The sequence below is a fragment of the Hoplias malabaricus genome, chromosome 15 (assembly GCF_029633855.1).
Source record: "Hoplias malabaricus isolate fHopMal1 chromosome 15, fHopMal1.hap1, whole genome shotgun sequence".
Lineage (NCBI taxonomy): Eukaryota > Metazoa > Chordata > Actinopteri > Characiformes > Erythrinidae > Hoplias > Hoplias malabaricus.
The window spans coordinates 8,193,539-8,210,715 of record NC_089814.1 but is presented as its reverse complement, the minus strand read 5'-3'; the positions used below and the strand labels follow the sequence as shown (position 1 = coordinate 8,210,715).

Sequence of the window (17,177 nt, the reverse complement as noted above, 5' to 3'; positions counted from 1 at the left end):
TAGTACTTAAGTACGGAGGTGTGTCACCTGCATCTATAGCAGAATTGAACCTGAGGGGGGCACTGTAGAGGCAGAACTGAGCAGAGTGAACATTTTTGAAGTCTTAGAGAGAGAGAGAGAGAGAGAGAGAGAGAGAGAGAGAGAGAGAGAGAGAGAGAGAGAGAGAGATAGAGATGGTGCCCCTCCCTGGAAAATCCAGCCAAGTCAAACAGGCATTTAGAGCTAAAAACAACAGTAGATCCCACCCACTCTGGGAACACGTGCAACTTCTGTAGCTGCCTAACTCCACTCCCCTGTCCTCACAGATACACTCCCATAATTATAGAGTGTCTCTCTCTCTCTCTCTCTCTCTCTCCCTGTGTGTGTGTGTGTGGGACAGGGGCAGGATGTGACACATTGCTCAGAGAGGGAAGGAGGGCACTTCTTTCCCACTGTAGCGTCCTAAAGGGCCACCACCGCAGAATCACACCCACCACACACTGCCGCTCAATAACGGCTTTAACCCTTCACACACAGCGGCTGCACAAAACCCTCAGCAACAAAGACTTCTGAACTGAGGCAAAGTTCTACTGTGTTCTGCAAGTCTCCCAGTGGCCATTATACATGCACATATATATATATATATATATATATATATTTTTTTTTTTACTGTACCCTGTGGTTTTATTTATTCAAAGATAAGTCTTTCATAAGCTAACGGGTCTGATTTTATGATTCAGTATGTGTCAGAAGCTGCAGGAAATCCCAGAAAAGCATCGTAAGGCTCGCACCAGTCATACGTGATCATTCCTGAACACATCAATAAACTACTGATAAGGCCAATACATCTCCTGAATCAGTTTTAGTAAATGCATAAGTGTAATTCAAAATTCAAACATTCTCCGTTCTTTTGTTATTTCATGGTGACTGTTGTGTCATTTTAAACATGACAACTGTCATTTCTTTTTAACGAAAAACACATTAAAATGCTATATTCACGATCGCTAACATCGAAATCCCCAACTTTAAATCGTCTAAAGCCAAATTCGCACATACTTTCGGATACAATGTTATCCTCAAGAACAGAACAAATCCATCACAGTCTTGTGCAGTGCTCAATAAATAAAAAAATACTTTAAAGGCTATGTCGTGTCAGTGTTGAGGTAAAATGCTGTGACTCTGGGTTGAGCTGCTAGTGAGCAATGAGGAGGGGCTGTAATCCCCCTTCCCAAAGAAGACAGAAAAACGTTTCTAATCCATACAACTTTCAGGAGCAGCACAGATATTCATAGCATTTCTGTTTAGTTAAGATCACTGTGCAGGGTCCTGTCCACTAGGGGGTGCTGTTCCAGTCCAGACACAGTGTCTGTTATTAACCTGAGGAAGAATCCCAGAAGCAGTGCTGTAAACTGTTGAGGGAGAACGATACACAGGAGACGATCCTGCAGCGTTTAACATATTGGATCTTAGGTTTGGGTTAAGTGTAAAGTTTATAGTTAGGTTAAGGATTAGACAATGGTTGAGGTTTAAGCTTAGTGTTAGATTTTTAGAAATTCATATATACATTATATATTCTGGTGTGAAATATAAACATTCATTCATTCATTCATTGTCTGTAAGTGCTTATCCAGGTCAGGGGCGCGGAGGGTCTGGAGCCTACCCGAATCACTGGGTGCAAGGCGGGAACACACCCTGGACGGGGTGCCAGTCCTTCACACACTCACACCTACGGACACTTTTGAGTCGCCAATCCACCTACCAACGTGTGTATGTGGACTGTGGGAGGAAACCGGAGCACCCAGAGAAAACCCACACAGACACAGAGAGAACACATCACACTCCTGACAGACAGTCACCCGGAGGACACCCACGCAGACACAGGGAGAACACACCACACTCCTCACAGACAGTCACCCGGAGGAAACCCACGCAGACACAGAGAGAACACACCACACTCCTCACAGACAGTCACCCGGAGGAAACCCACGCAGACACAGAGAGAACACACCACACTCCTCACAGACAGTCACCCGGAGGAAACCCACGCAGACACAGAGAGAACACACCACACTCCTCACAGACAGTCACCCGGAGAAAACCCACGCAGACACAGGGAGAACACACCACACTCCTCACAGACAGTCACCCGGAGGAAACCCACGCAGACACAGGGAGAACACACCACACTCCTCACAGAGTGAGTAGGACTTGAACCCACAACCTCTAGGACCCTGGAGCTGTGTGTATGAATTGATGTCGAGAACTGGTCGGTGTTAAGGACGCTCTTGTAGTTTATGGATATTGTTGATCCATTTTTAAAGCTGCTTTTGTCAAACACACACTGACCATGTGACCGCTGCTGAGTGATGTTGTTGCTGTGGTGCCAAGCTGAGACTGACAGTGAGGAGAGTAGTTTCCCTCTCTGATGTTTTGTGGTTGAAACTCATCTGTGTTTAGGTCCAGACCCCGAGAGAGTACCACCACCGCACTAGAAGAGCCACTTTCACCTTTCTCTGTTCCTTTAACCGTTTACTGAGAGACGGGATAATCTCTGGACTCCGATCAGAGTGTATCCTTGTGTCTCCAGAAAAACCGAGCAGTTTTAACTCTCAAAGAGTTCAAGTGACAGCTTTTAATTCACGAGTTAAATAACGTTTGCTTATTTGTTTATGCTTCTTTCCTTCATTGTCATCCGCCGTGAAACTCTGACATGGTGTAAACGCCAGGCTTGAGAAGCGTCCAAAGTGGACATACGAGGTTTTGTTCCCGACAGTGGCGAAATGCTGCAGCAACAGTGGCGTTAGCGAGTCGCTCATTACCCATGTTGCACCTGTCATTACCACAGTGCTTGTCTCCTCCGTCTGAGAGACACATCAACAAAGCGGAGGCTCCACATCCACCAGCATCTGTTCAATTATTGCAGAGCCATTGCTAAGACGCCTAGCGAGAAGCTAGCGGCTGTAAACAGCCCAAATAAGTGTCCGAGCTAACGGCTAGCAGCCTCAACCTACAGGTCGCCCTCCAGCTCAGCCTTTGGAAAGGCCCTCAAATGATCTCCCTCAGGACCCACTAACCCACAGCCGGATTGAGCCAATTTACCACCAGCTCTTCCTCACCAACAGGACGCTGTTTCCTCTCTCTCTCTCTCTCTCACTCTCACTCTCGTATGTGTCTATCTTCTCGCTCTCATCAGTTTCTCTCCTGTGTCTCTCTCTCTCCTCTTTTCTCTCTCTCTCTCGTGTCTGTAATATTATGTATTATATTTCTTTTCTATTTTTCTCTTGTCTCTCTCTCTCTCTCTTTTTCTCTTTCGCTCATCACCCAGTGTCTCTCACTCCTCGAGGAATGATGAAATATGTCGAAGAGATGTGGGTAGTTTAAACTTTTAAAAAATTACTTTCCTGGTCTTAACTTTGCTCAAACCTGATAAATGATGATCTCTCTCTCTGTCTCTCTCTCTCTCTGTCTCTCTCTGTCTCTTTCTCTCTCTCTCTCTCTCTCTGTCTCTCTCTCTCTCTTTCTGTCTCTCTCTCTCTGTCTCTCTCTCTCTCTTTCTGTCTCTCTCTCTCTCTGTCTCTTTCTGTCTCTCTTTCTCTGTTTTCTCTCTATCGCTCTCTGTGTGTATAGTATTGATATTTTGTGTTTTTAACGTTTAGACATTTTGTCTTATCATTGTAAATTATTATTATTATTATTATTATTATTATTATTATTATTATTGTTGTTGTTGTTGTTGTTGTTAGCGAAGGCACATTCATCTGCTAATTCATCGTTAATATTAATGCAAAGGTAAATATCCCGATATCGTTCGCTGGTCTCCCCCTGTGCAGTTGGACCCCGTGGAGACTCCCTCCCCCGGCCAACAGTTTGCCCCTCGGAGAGAGTCTGAGGTTCTTTGTCCTCAATAAGAACAAACACAGTCGAGAGTGTGTTATTTCCACAGATCAAAGGCCTCACCTGCCCGAGACGCCGCTCGCGCTTTTACTCAATTTCAGTGACATTTAGGTTTTGAGGTAACCTCAATGTTCAGCTTTCACAAGTCACCAGAAGTTATTACTCATAATTTCTGCAGCGTTACAGAAGACAAACACACTCTGACTGAAATAGAGCTCTACAACTGTACAACGCTCAGACCAATCACAATATGACGAGCAGCCTTCGCACCGCACCACTTCACTATCACCGCGCACAGGGAACGGGTTACGTCCAGAACCTGCTCTCCAGTGGAGTCCCGGGTTCTCAGAGCGATGTTTAAAACCAGAACCCTGCACGGTCGGGGAAAAGTGCGCTGTACAGGTCCTGGGATGTTCTCTAAAGGTGCAGAGAGTGTAAAGATCCCTTCAGCGATAACACAGTGATTTTAAAGTCCACAAGTCTGTTCCATTCACCTTCCAACAGGGAACAATATGTACCTATGCTTCATAAGAAATGCAGAAACTATAGAAATGTCTGGAGCTGAGAAGGGAAATATAAACTCATTTCAGCTTCAAACGCACAATTAATGTACAATACGTTACAGTTAAATGTAAAGTAAATGCACTAAAGCCTATGTTCCAGGGCCCAACACGGTGAGAGTAAGAACCTCAGTCAGAATGGGACATAGTTTAAAGCTCACCCATGAATCTCATTATAAATGAATGAATAAATAAATAAATAAATAAATAAATAAATAAAAGTTACTCAAGGGTCCACTCAAAGTTCTTCTAGTGCATAGAACCATTCAGTACCATCTGAATATGGTGATTATAAGGGATTTAATTATAAAAAAAATCAGTTTTGGAAACACTTATGAAGTTTGAAATAATAACAGTGTAATAACAGCCTAATAACAGTATAATAGCAGTGTAATAAACAACGGTTTCTTTTTAATTAAAAAAAACAACAACAACAACCAGCCCGTGTCTCTTCGCTAGGCACCGCACAAACGCTGAGAGTTGAGGGAAAGGTCTGCCGTGCCTCTGACACAGTTTAAAGGGCTGTGTGTTTCAGAAGATAACAATCAACACTGAGAGTCAGACTGAAATCCCTCACCGAAATGTGGAATTACCAGAAAACAATGCCGCGTTAACGTTAGCGCGTGGACGTGGGCGTGTGTTGAAATATATTTAAATATATTCTACATGAAACCCATGAGCCACAACATTAAATCCACCAAGGCGCGGGTGGATGAGCGACTGCAGCACCCACAGCTGAAAGGGTTAATGCCCTTTAAAGGGTTAAACAAGACACTGACCAAAACATTAAGACCATGTCTTCGGCGCCCCACATCCACACCAGTAACTGACTGAAACATCCCACTGCTCCACAGGGGCCACGGGGACCACGTCATCATCTGGTTGTAATCTTGTGGCCGATTGGTGGAAATGAAGACTCAAACGACCCATTGAAAATATGTAGATTATTTAAAAATAATAATTTAAATATTGGAAAATAATAAAATATTCAGACTGTAATTTTAAATAATTTCAATATAAAATCAGGTGAAGATAATATCGTGGAAATAGAGTTTATAAACTCGGGATTATCTTTAAACGAATAATTATAAAATATAGATATGACTTACAAACCTTTTTAATATCATTTTAAAAATGCTAACTTCACAATAACTTGCAGAATCTTTGAAAATTAATATCTCAGGTTTTTTAAAGTAATGTTAAAGCATTTCTATGGGTCCATTCTTCATTAAATTTGAATTATTATAAACAACGTTATTGTTTTCACGTGAATCACACGAATGGAGATGGAGGTGGTGCTCTGCTTCTGTTTCAGAAACGACTGTGAGGGCTGCTTTAATATTTGTGTGTTCACGGTGTAAGCAATAACTGTCCTAATCTCCAGAAACCCTGAGAATACCTGGCCCCGCGCAGTGGCGAGCGGGTGGGGGGGTGGCTGGGGGTGGCTGGGGGTGGGGGGTGGGGTCAGTAAAGCCGAGCGTCTGCTCTAATCCTGCTCTTCTGTAACAACATGTTCATCAAAGGCTTCAGCAGCGTCCCACAAACACTCATTTACCCCGGCTCTGATCTGTCTGACACTGCGAGGGTTAAGGCAGAGCTCTCTTCTTTAACCCTTTCCTGCACACTCTTTATAGGCTCAGCTGATCCCGAAGGAGGCTGCAGTGTTACAGACAGACGCTGAGGTACTTTAGGCCTCGGCACGGTCGTACCACCGCGGCCAGGGTCCACGTCTCCTCGCGGCGCAAGGCCTGTGCTGTCAGGAGCGTGCCGATGACTCTGGAGCTGCTGTAACACACAAACGTGCTTCAGAAAAATCCCCTGTGTTTAAATTATAACCACACGGTAAAGACCTACTGACAGCCTTCAATTACATTACACTTTTCTATTAATAATCAGCATTCACATCAGTCTCAGTGCAACACGCCTCAGAGCTCACATCCTGCTTCTGAACACGTTGTATTCGTCCGTTTCATTCGTAAACGTATTTCAACACGTTTAAGGGTGTGAAAATGAAGAGGTAATTTAAATATTCATTCATTCATTGTTCTGTGTCATTTACAAACTCCTGGAGTCGATAAAAACAATGACTCCTTTGTTACATAATGATTCTCTGCTTGTTTTTACAGATTTAAATCTAAAAATATTCACAGAAGATAAAAATAATAATAACTCGATGTAATTTAGACCTTTGTTTGAATTTTAAAATAAAGAGAAAAGAACAAAGACAATTTAGACTAACTTTCATTGAAGTGTTTAAAGAGTTTTAAAATAATATATAAATAATATTTATTTTCTTTCTTTATTTATTTGATTTCTTTGATGATGGCAAGTCTCTTTAATCCCTTCTTATTTCTTTACTACAAACGTCCTTCCGCAGTTCACAATTTGTAAAGAATTCAGCATCAGTGAGGAAATAAAAACAGTTCTAATGAATGAAATTAATCACATCTCTTTACACGGATCTACTCCGACAGTCCAGAACCTTCCTGCCTTTCCCCTGTGGAGTCTGAATAATTCATAGTCATTAAACTTCAGGAGTTAACTCTGTGTAACTGTGAATCTTACGTGACTTTCACGGCACGTAGGAAGTGGATCGTTTCCGATTGTATTTGAATAAAAAAAGACCGAGATGTTTGTTCAGAGTGAAGTTATAAATACACTGCTGTCAGGAAACGTGGACCCAACAGATGTGTGAATAATGTCTGACATATTATCAGCTCTAACTGATCAGACATCAGTTGAATATTGAACGTGAGTTCGTGTAAAAACAGGTCGCTGAGGGGCTACGTCTTTTCAGAGAAAGATGTCAAACCTAGAAGCTCTACTGAGGACTCGCGCCTTAGCCCCAGTGTCCCACAGAACCGGGTCAGCGAGGGAGTGTGATTCGGGCCGGGGACAGGCCCAGGTTGGACTGGTTTGACCGTGTCCTCGTGCTCGTCTTTACTGAGAGATTCTGCAGCAGGTTACAACCCAAACCATTACGTGACTCATCAAATTACTGCCTTCACAGCCTGGCTGCTGTCAGTGTGAGTACACCTGAGCACACACACACACACACTGGCACTAAACACTGATATCTGGTGTAATGTGTACACAAACATAAACAGCTCCACATTTCACTTCAAAAAACAATAGAAAGTGCAGCCATCTTTTTATCAGTCACTCTTTTATCAATCAGTCAGTCATTACCAGTCAATCCCTCGTCACCAATCAGTCATTACTAATCAATGGGTGTTTACCAGCCGCTCTGTTTGCCATTAAATCTAATACATCTTTAAACTGATAAAAGAAACCGAGACATCTTTTAAAGTGGGTCGCTTCATTCAATTTGATTCTACACAACAGGAGATACGAGGTTTGGTTTCACACCAGTCCAGTCCTGCGAGAGTTAACAGAGAGAATTTCGCTGTTTAACGTTTTTATTAAGAAACACCGCACGCTTGATTTTTGAGATTTTTTTGGGAGGCCGACGTTTTTGTGATGAATTCCTTTGGAAAAAGCTTTCAGAGCCGAGTCGAGGACGACCCTGAACCCTCTCGGGAACATGTTGTGGATGCTGAGATTCTTAGTTCTGAATGTAGACGACAAAACAGGCTTAAAGCCGGTCCCAGAACAGAGGCCGTTAATGTTAATGTCCGTGTTGTGATTGGTTGAGAGGAAATGACCATATATGGAAATTCTAATGAGACGCCGCAGGAAACGAGCTGCTCAGAGACACGCCGCACAGCGCAGGCGTCCACCGTGGAACAGATAAGTCTTCATTAAAGTTGGGAACTTTAGACTCATGTGGATGAGTCTAACGTGCCGTCGCTTTCAGAACAAAACCCCATATCTCCATTTGAACATCCATTTTTCTGTTTTCTTTTGAACATGATTTGTAAACACCTGCTACCCTTTCATGGGGGAACGGACCAATAGAAACGCTCCAGAAATGACTGGGATTCAAATAGTTTCACATTGACTTCCATTGAAAGTTGGGGATTTTTTTTTTGTTTTTCAAAACAAACTTATGGTAAGTTTAGATTTAGGATTTTTATGATTACAGGAGAAGGAAACAAACAAGAAGCCTCCGTCTCTCTCTCTCTCTCTCTCTCTCTCTCTCTCTCTCTCTCTCTCTGAACAGGAAATGAAAGATCAACAATAAAACAGAAGAAAATGTAATTTCTACAAAATAAAAACTGTACAAAGAGAAGTGGCCAAAAACACTTTACTCTCATTTACACTTCAGCAGCTGAACTCCATCACGACGTGAACACACACCTGCAGTGCTTTCAAACCCTAGACGTAAACTATAATAGCTACAATGTAAAAAGAATAATATATATATATTACACATATACCACTGCAAAATGAATGTGGTGAGTATCACACTGTAATAAACACGTAATAAACATTCACCGTTCTAATCTGTGCACTTTGTTATAACACTGTATTTTACATGAGGCTTTTTGAATATTATTATTATTATTATTTGTTGTATTATAATTAATATGATTAATATTATTTGTAGTAGTAGCTGTAATGTTCTTTAATGTTACAACTTCAGAACTTCACTTTATAAGTTCTACAGCTTTCTCAGAGTCACCTACAAATCAGGACATTTCTACCATCTCTCTCTCTCTCTCTCTCTCTCTCTCTCTCTCTCTCTCTTTCTCTCTCTCTCTCTCTCTAACACTCAGAAGTCATAGAAGAAGCCTCAGTACATTCAGAAACTCTGAGAAATGATGATGGACAGAACCAGAAACATCATTTCTACCATTCATGCCCCCCACACTTAACACTGACATCAACACACACCTGCAGCTCCTTCACAATCAGGTGGATTCCACCTTAAACACTGTCAAAAGAACAAAATAAACCAGAACACACTCACCCTGAGCCTCCTCTGGAGCGAACGATCCCGAGACTAACAAGACTCTCTCGCTCTCTCTCTCTCTCTCTCTCTCTCTCTCTCTCTGTCACTCTCTTGCTCTCTCTCTCTCTCTCACTCTCTTCCCCCTCTCTCTGTCTGTCTGTCTCATCCCTCGCTCACGCCGTGCTCTGTGTCCATTCTCACTCAAGCAGTCATCTTCCCTCCATTCACAAAAAAGAGAAGAAAAAAAAAACAGCGCACGACAGCACCAGAAACAACAGTGCTCTCTCGCCCTCTCTCTCTCTCTTTCACACACTCACACACACACACACACACAAACAGAGAGAGAGAGAGAGAGAGAAAACAAGTGGGCAGGAAAGAGAGAGAGAAAGAGGTGGACCCTCTGTACAGCAGCGGAGAAACAGAAAGAGGGAGGCAGAGAAAGAGAGAGAGAGAGAGAGAGAGAGAGAAGGGAGTGAGGAAAAGAGAGGGAGGGAGGAAAAGAGAAAGAGTTGAGAGAGAGAAGAGGTGGACCCTCTATAAAGCAGTGGTGAGAGAAAATAGAGAGAGAGAGAAAGGGAGGGAGGAAAAAGAGCGAGAGAGGGGCAGTGTGATGTAGAGATGCTGCACCACTAGTTTTTATAGCTGGGTGGGAGCTGAGAGATAATAATACCCCGTCCTCCTCCACAACACAGGCCGAGCTCGCTGTGTAATAAAGCGCCGCGCCGCAGACACCCTCTGATTTGGGGTCAGCCCTAAACGAATTTTTAGGTTTTTCTTACAGCGGATTTGCAGCGGGGGTTTGAGGGCGGGAGGCCAGAGAGAGAGAGAGAGAGAACAAAAAAGAACACGGTCATCCCAACATTATTTATATCTCTACAACACTGGACACTTCCAAAAAGAAAAGAAGAGTGACTCTAAAATGACACAGAGAGAAAGAGTATGTTACATCCTCAAACACTGTGTACGAGTCTTAAAGCCCCCTGAGACAGTTGCTTGAAAACAGGTGGGTAGTTAGTGTGGTCAGGGGTCTGTAAAAAACACACACACTGCTGCTCTAAGCTGCACCTACAGTGGAGAGTGTTAAAAGGAATGGAGCACTCTTATCACACATAGGATGATGTGGAATAATCTGACACAATTCCGTGGCCCAATACAATCAAACACCTCACAGCAACTTTCTAAAATCTAGTCTGAAGCCTGAAGAGTGTGAGTTGAGGACACATTTTATACGCATTTCGTTTACAGACCATTCCCAGGATTCCTACAATGTGTACTAACTATAGCCAGGGTTTGTTAAATGTGTACTAACTATAACCATGTCTCGTTAAAGGTGCACTACATAAACAGCACCGTGCAAATGTTTTAAGCACCTGGGGAAATCAGATTTAAAAAGCTAGGGTTAGGGGAAGTGTTTATTTTCTCAAAACAAACGCACAAACAAACAACACAAATGTCCACCCTTTCCACATCTCAGACCAGTATTATTTGGGGTTATCATCTGGAAACAAACTCACAACACATCTACTATCTTTTTTAACAAAATAAATAAAATGTATTGGTTGTTGGAATTAGCACCGTGCTTTTTGAGAAGATAAATTATTCTCAATAATAATAACTGTCCCCCTAGGTGCCTGAGGCTTTCGCACAGTGCTGAAGTTATAGAGGTTCATGTGAATTACTGCCAGCTTAAAACAATCAGCCTTAAAACTGTAGCGCTAACTCTAAACCTAAGCCTAAATCTCATCCTAAATCTAAACTGAACCTTAAACCTGACTCTCAACTCCATCATTTAGAAATCGCAGCACATTGTGCTCTTTTTACACTGCTGTTAAATACTAGCCGTTAACGTTGGAGCTAATGTTTTAGCTCCAAAAGATTAGAAACACCTGTTGTTTCTGTGTGCGCTTTTTTAGCGTCACTGCTAACAGACTACAGTAAATACCCCCGTGTTAAATCAACACTGTTAGTGTAATAATTGAACACTCTCGGTGTTAAGTTAACACTAATAGCATTGATTTAACACTGGAGAATTGGCTGTTTACAGTAATTCCTACAGTAAATAGCGGAGTTTGAATGGTTATTGTGAAACGGCGCCTCCGGTGGACAGGAGCTTGTTTATTGACTTTATATAAATAACAGCGCATCGTAACATACAATTGTTATTAAAATCTGGAGTTCTCTTCTTTGTCACGCCGGTACTAATTTGTGAAACGCACGTTGCCACGACTACTGTGTAAGTGTGATAATAATCATTAGCAAGAGCCTCATCTGTAAACTGTGGAAAAATATTACAAATCAACTCAAACCCACGTCTGGTTATTGATAACGTCTATCTAGTGCTCTTCACTGTTTCCTGCTGTGTGTCGCAACATTTGAAACATAGATGGTGATAAACAGGGTTTAATTCTGTGAAACGGTTCTTATTTCCAGATGAGGATGTTGCATTTTCAGCTACAACTTAAGGGGAACTTAAAGTGGAACACTCTTCTGGGACTGGTACATTCTTTGGATCAACCCCCACGGCAGTGTTCTCTCCCATCTTAACAACCCCCTGTTTCAGCGCCTGTTCCTTTAAATGATAACGAGCCGCTCGCTGTTCACCCCGACCCTGAGTGCACAGCAGTGAGGAGCGAGCAGCGGAAGCTCTGATTTTCGCTCGGTTCTCTTTCTTCTCCGTTCTCGTTTCTCGTTGTGTCTGTTTCGCTGCATTTAACCTCGTCTTTGTGCTCTCACATAAACACGGGTCCATCGCTGTGATTGGACAGACTCAGACGAGGGGGCGGGGCCATTGTAAAGTGGAAGCAGAGCAGAATCAGAACGGCTGTCTGACTTAGGCAGCGCACAGGAAACTGACCGAAGTGGGGGCTGGGGTGTTGGTGTGTGTGTGTGGGGGGGGCTCTTGTTTCACAGTGTGTGAGCTGGTGGCCTCCAGATTAATGTGCATTTACACTGAGCAAGTGATTTTGTTTCCATGCGTCCCCTTTAAAAGGATATTCAAGGAGTTCAAAGCTGTGTAAAAGACCAGCCACTGAACAAACTCTCTGTCCATCACTGTTTTAAATTTCCAAGTGCTGAAGGAGAGGTTCACTCTGAGTTTTATCTGGCCCCAGAACGTCTGATTGATCAGCTCCTCCACAACACAGAGGAGAAACCGCTGCTCCTTCACAACACAGAAAGTGTGCTATTAAAACCGGAGCGAGGCAAAAAGACAGAGAAAGGAAACAAAAGAAAGGAAGAGAGATGTGAACTAAGGGTGTGTGTGTGTGTGTGTGTGTGTGTGTGTGTGTGTGTGTGCGCGCTCAAGTCCGAGATGTGTGTTCTCTCACATGTGGCCCACACTCTGACCACACAGAGGGACCCTGTGGTTCTTCTCCGTCTGTGATGCTCTCTGTCCTCTCTGTTGATGTTGATGATAGTGGTAATGTAAGTTTTGTTTTTCACACCTTTAACGGACAGAAAACACCACTTCCTGTGAACGTACTCTGATACAAACCTTCCTCTGCTGCACTGATATCTTTAAGGTCTCAGGGATAGCACTGTCAACACATTACCTTTTATGTCCTTTTCTAGTTTTTCATAGTTTTGGAAACTCCCATCATGCTTTAAACCGGACAGGTCAAAACAACGGCTCCTAGCAGCTGGGAAACAGATCTTGCCACATTTAAAGGTAGCATATATCTATCTATATATATATAAGACTAAAAAGGGCACTACAGGCATTCATGTCACTTTTCTGCAATGATTCTTTTATAATAATTTCATATTCAGTACTGGGCTCCCATCCACTGGTGGCGCTGTTTCACTAAATGCACGCAAACTCCCGGTTAAACACCTGTAGAAGTGCTACAGAAACAGTGCTGTAAACTGTTTGTAAGAGCATTAAACAAACACAACACACTGCTGTTTGTAATATGTTGTTTGTTAATGGCTTCCTACCCTCCTCCAAAAATAACACAGTGCAGTTTCTGCAGTTCCGAGCCCAGAGTAGCAGTGACAGACACTCTATTCTCTCGTTTACAGGTCAGTGAACCATTTGAAGCTGTAATTCTAAGGTAAAAATATGACACAGTGTTTTACAGGTTGTGTGTTCAACCAGCAACACCAAGAATAGCACAGTGGCGTGGGGGCAGCCGTGGCGTGTATCCGTGTATCCGGAAGGTTGCTGGTTGCCGGCAGGTCATGACTGAAGTGCCACCTAACCGCCAACTGCTCCCCAGGCACCCGCTCCAGGTATGTGTGCTCACTGCCCCCTAGTGTTCACTCGTGTGTGTAAATGTGTGTTTCACTGCACGGATTGGGTTAAATGTGGAGAACAAGTTCTTCTGTGTGCATGCAGTGGCAGATTCTAATTCTGACATGTCACCCTCACCCCCCCACCCCCACAACCCATTGCAAAGCCTTGTGGGAACACCTGCTCAACCCTGGACTCATAACTACATCCACATTCTAAATGCACAGAGAGTAGAAACTACAAAAGTTGTCTCGGATCCTACACACACACACACACACACACACACACACACATACACACACACTGCTTGTGTTTGAAGAGGTTAATTTCCTCAAACCCCCCGCCCTCTCCAGTCTGAAGCCACGCTGTGTCTTTGAATCATTGCTGTGAGCTTTAAAGGGCCTCTGTGACACGGACAGGATTTCCTCAATGACATCACAAATCCGCCTAGTTATGTAATTTATGAGCGAGTCTGGGCTGCACTCAACTGACCTGCTCTCCCTCTGACCCCCTCTGACCAGGGAAATGTTCGTTAACGCTTCGTTTTTCACAGTTTCTCAAGAAACAAAGCTGATCAAACAAATCAGTGCTGGCAGAGAACTTCTACGTATTTCCAGAACGGTCGTTTTCCACCTGGTATTACTTCTGAAACCGTTTTTGACATCATCACATAAAGAGACATGTGACAGTACCACAGTCTTCTTCTAATGGGACTTTAATGTACACGTCCATGTAACAGTCACTAAACACAGAAACGTTATACATACTTTAAAAATAAGGGAACGATTACAGGTTGAAATTCTCAAAGCGCAGAACATGGATTCATAAAGAGCCAATCAGCTTGCTGTTAACGGATAAAGTCCCGTCCCCTGGCAAATAAGAGCCAATCAGATCGCTGGTTGTGGAAAAGCAGTAAAGTCAACTGCAACTACAAAAGTCATTAGACACTTTATTTAAAAAATGCATTTTCTTTTCTTCAGAATCATTGTTTTATTCGTAAATTTGACCTAAAACGAGAAAATGACATTATTTGGAGTATTTGTCATTTATAGTTATTAATAAATCTTGTTGTATATTGAAATGTAATTTCACATTCAGTTGTTAACGATGCTATAGCTACAAGGCTTTTTTAATGTGGAGGATAAGGCACTGATCATATGCAGGTTATACATTACGTTCCAGACCTTGGCTTGGGATAACGTCCTCTAACTGGACCTTAATACATTTTAATTAATGACCTCTGACCTAGATTATCTTAACTGTCCAGAGAACATTTTAAATAGTCGTTTTTATTTAGGATAAGGTTGTGACCCTTGTATATGTTAATTTCCCATGGGGCTATGTCACAAAATGCAGTTTTTATTGGTCCAGGAAATCTGACACAGGCCAAAGAACAGATGATGTCACAATGGTAAACTACACAGGTACAATGTTGTAATCAGCTTTGACGTTACTGTAAGCCGCGTGTGTACAACGCCGTACACTTTTAAACCTGATGGAGATGTGGTTAAAGACCGTCCGGCGGATTTATGACTAACTCGGTTTGCATTCATCAGATCAGCTTTGATCCTGATGTTCTAAACATCTGTACAGTTCCTCTCTTCACGCAAGAGGGGGTCACCAGTGGAAATGTGCCCTGCTGATTGATGAGTCACTCTGACCCAGAAGCGTGTTTGATGAGTTACTAATAGAAGAACAAAAGTGGGATCATCGCTGTCAGAGCAAAACCTTGTATGTGCATATTTTTTTTTTTGGTCTCAATTTTTTATCTTTTGACAGAACCTGAAAAAGCCAGTTGGCGTTTACACTTCCTGTATATTTCAGTGGTTTTAATCTTGTGGCTGATTATTGTGTGTGTGTGTGTGTGTGTGTGTGTGTGTGTGTGTGTGTGTGTATTTGTTAAAATTGCGTACGTTAAAGCATTCAGGAATTTAATAATAATTTACGTTACATCTAAATTACAATTTAAAATAATTAAAATTTAAATTACATTTATTTTTTTTAAATTAATTAATCATTTCACAATTTGGCCAAAAGTTCCTCTCGTTATTCACTCTTTTTACAGTCGGTTCCTGTTTTATTTAGCGATGTATCATCACTGCTATTGACTTCCGAATTTATGTTACATTTGATTTAAACTAAAAAATGTATTAAATAACAACATTAACTCTTCCCCTCCCTTTTTCTCACTGAGCTTCTGTTTCTTCTCTCTTCTCTCTTTTTTTGAGAAAAGCTGAAGTAATGTTCTGTGTTAAATCTCTCACTGAAAGGTGTTCTCAGGACGTTAAAAGTTTCTAATTTAAAAAAAAATTATAAAAACTACACTGAAATATTGTAGCGAAGTAAAAGACAAGGGTTTCCTCTCGTCACTTTGTCACACGTCACACGACACGTTCATCCCCTCCCAGAAACACGAGGAATTTACAGCATTTAAAATTTTATTGTGATTGCATTTTATTAAAAATTGTTAAACACTATTTATATTCAATATAGTTTTCATGTGGGATTCATTCATTTTTTTATCAATGATCATTCCTAATGTGTGTGATGTGATGGTGTGTGTGTGTGTGTGTGTGTGTGTGTGATGTGATGGTGTGTGTGTGTGTGTGTGTGTGTGTGTGTGATGTGATGGTGTGTGTGTGTGTGTGTGTGTGTGTGTGATGTGATGGTGTGTGTGTGTGTGTGTGTGTGTGTGTGATGTGATGGTGTGTATGTGTGTGTGTGTGTGTGTGTGTTTACATATTTAGATATCCATTGTCCATTGATTTAAAACATAGGAATTAATATTGATACTTGAATCAGCCACAAGATTAAGAACACTGCTGAAGTGAACACTGAAAATCTGTTTACACACACACACACACACACACACCATCACACACCATCACATCACACACACACACACACACACACCATCACATCACACACACACACACACCATCACATCACACACACACACACACACACACACACACACACACACCATCACATCACACACACACACCATCACACACACACCATCACACACCATCACATCACACACACACACACACACACCATCACATCACACACACACACACACACACACACACACACACCATCACATCACACACACACACACACACACACACACACCATCACATCACACACACACACACACACACACACACACACACACCATCACATCACACACACACACACACACACACACACACACACCATCACATCACACACACACACACACACACACACACCATCACATCACACACACACACACACACACACACACACACACACACCATCACATCACACACACACACACACACACACACGCACACACACAGCAACACACACCATCACACACACACACACACGCACAAAGTAAGTAAGTAAATGTGAGGGTCAGCATGGGCTCGCAGCCCCGTTCTCAGCAGGCTGTGATACACTAACCTTTCTCTCAGTGCAGCATTAATGCTTTCAGCAGCTTGTGCTACAGTGACTCTCCTCTGGGATCGGACCTGCGAGCTCCTGGGCACCCGTGACCCTGTGGCACTGACCTTCATTAGGTGACGTTTGGTAGGTTCTGACCACCGCACAAGACCGAGTCTGCAGTGACCCACAACACTATAACCATCGCAATTTGAAACACAACGGCTGC

At 42.5% G+C, this 17,177-nt stretch overlaps 1 protein-coding gene across 2 annotated transcripts in view; it reads right to left on the bottom strand.

Moving 5' to 3' along the window:
- The window catches only part of LOC136668614 (zinc finger and BTB domain-containing protein 7C), a 46,119-nt gene that overhangs the window by 12,384 nt on the left and 16,558 nt on the right, over window positions 1-17,177 (bottom strand). Inside the window, exon 1 of one of the 2 annotated variants that reach the window (XM_066646242.1) lies at window positions 9,307-9,423. The exons of the other annotated variant lie outside the window; for it this stretch is intronic. The gene's annotated coding sequence lies outside the window, so the exon portion shown is untranslated. Of the gene's footprint in view, window positions 1-9,306; window positions 9,424-17,177 lie in introns of those variants that run through there. 2 annotated transcript variants of the gene reach the window in all.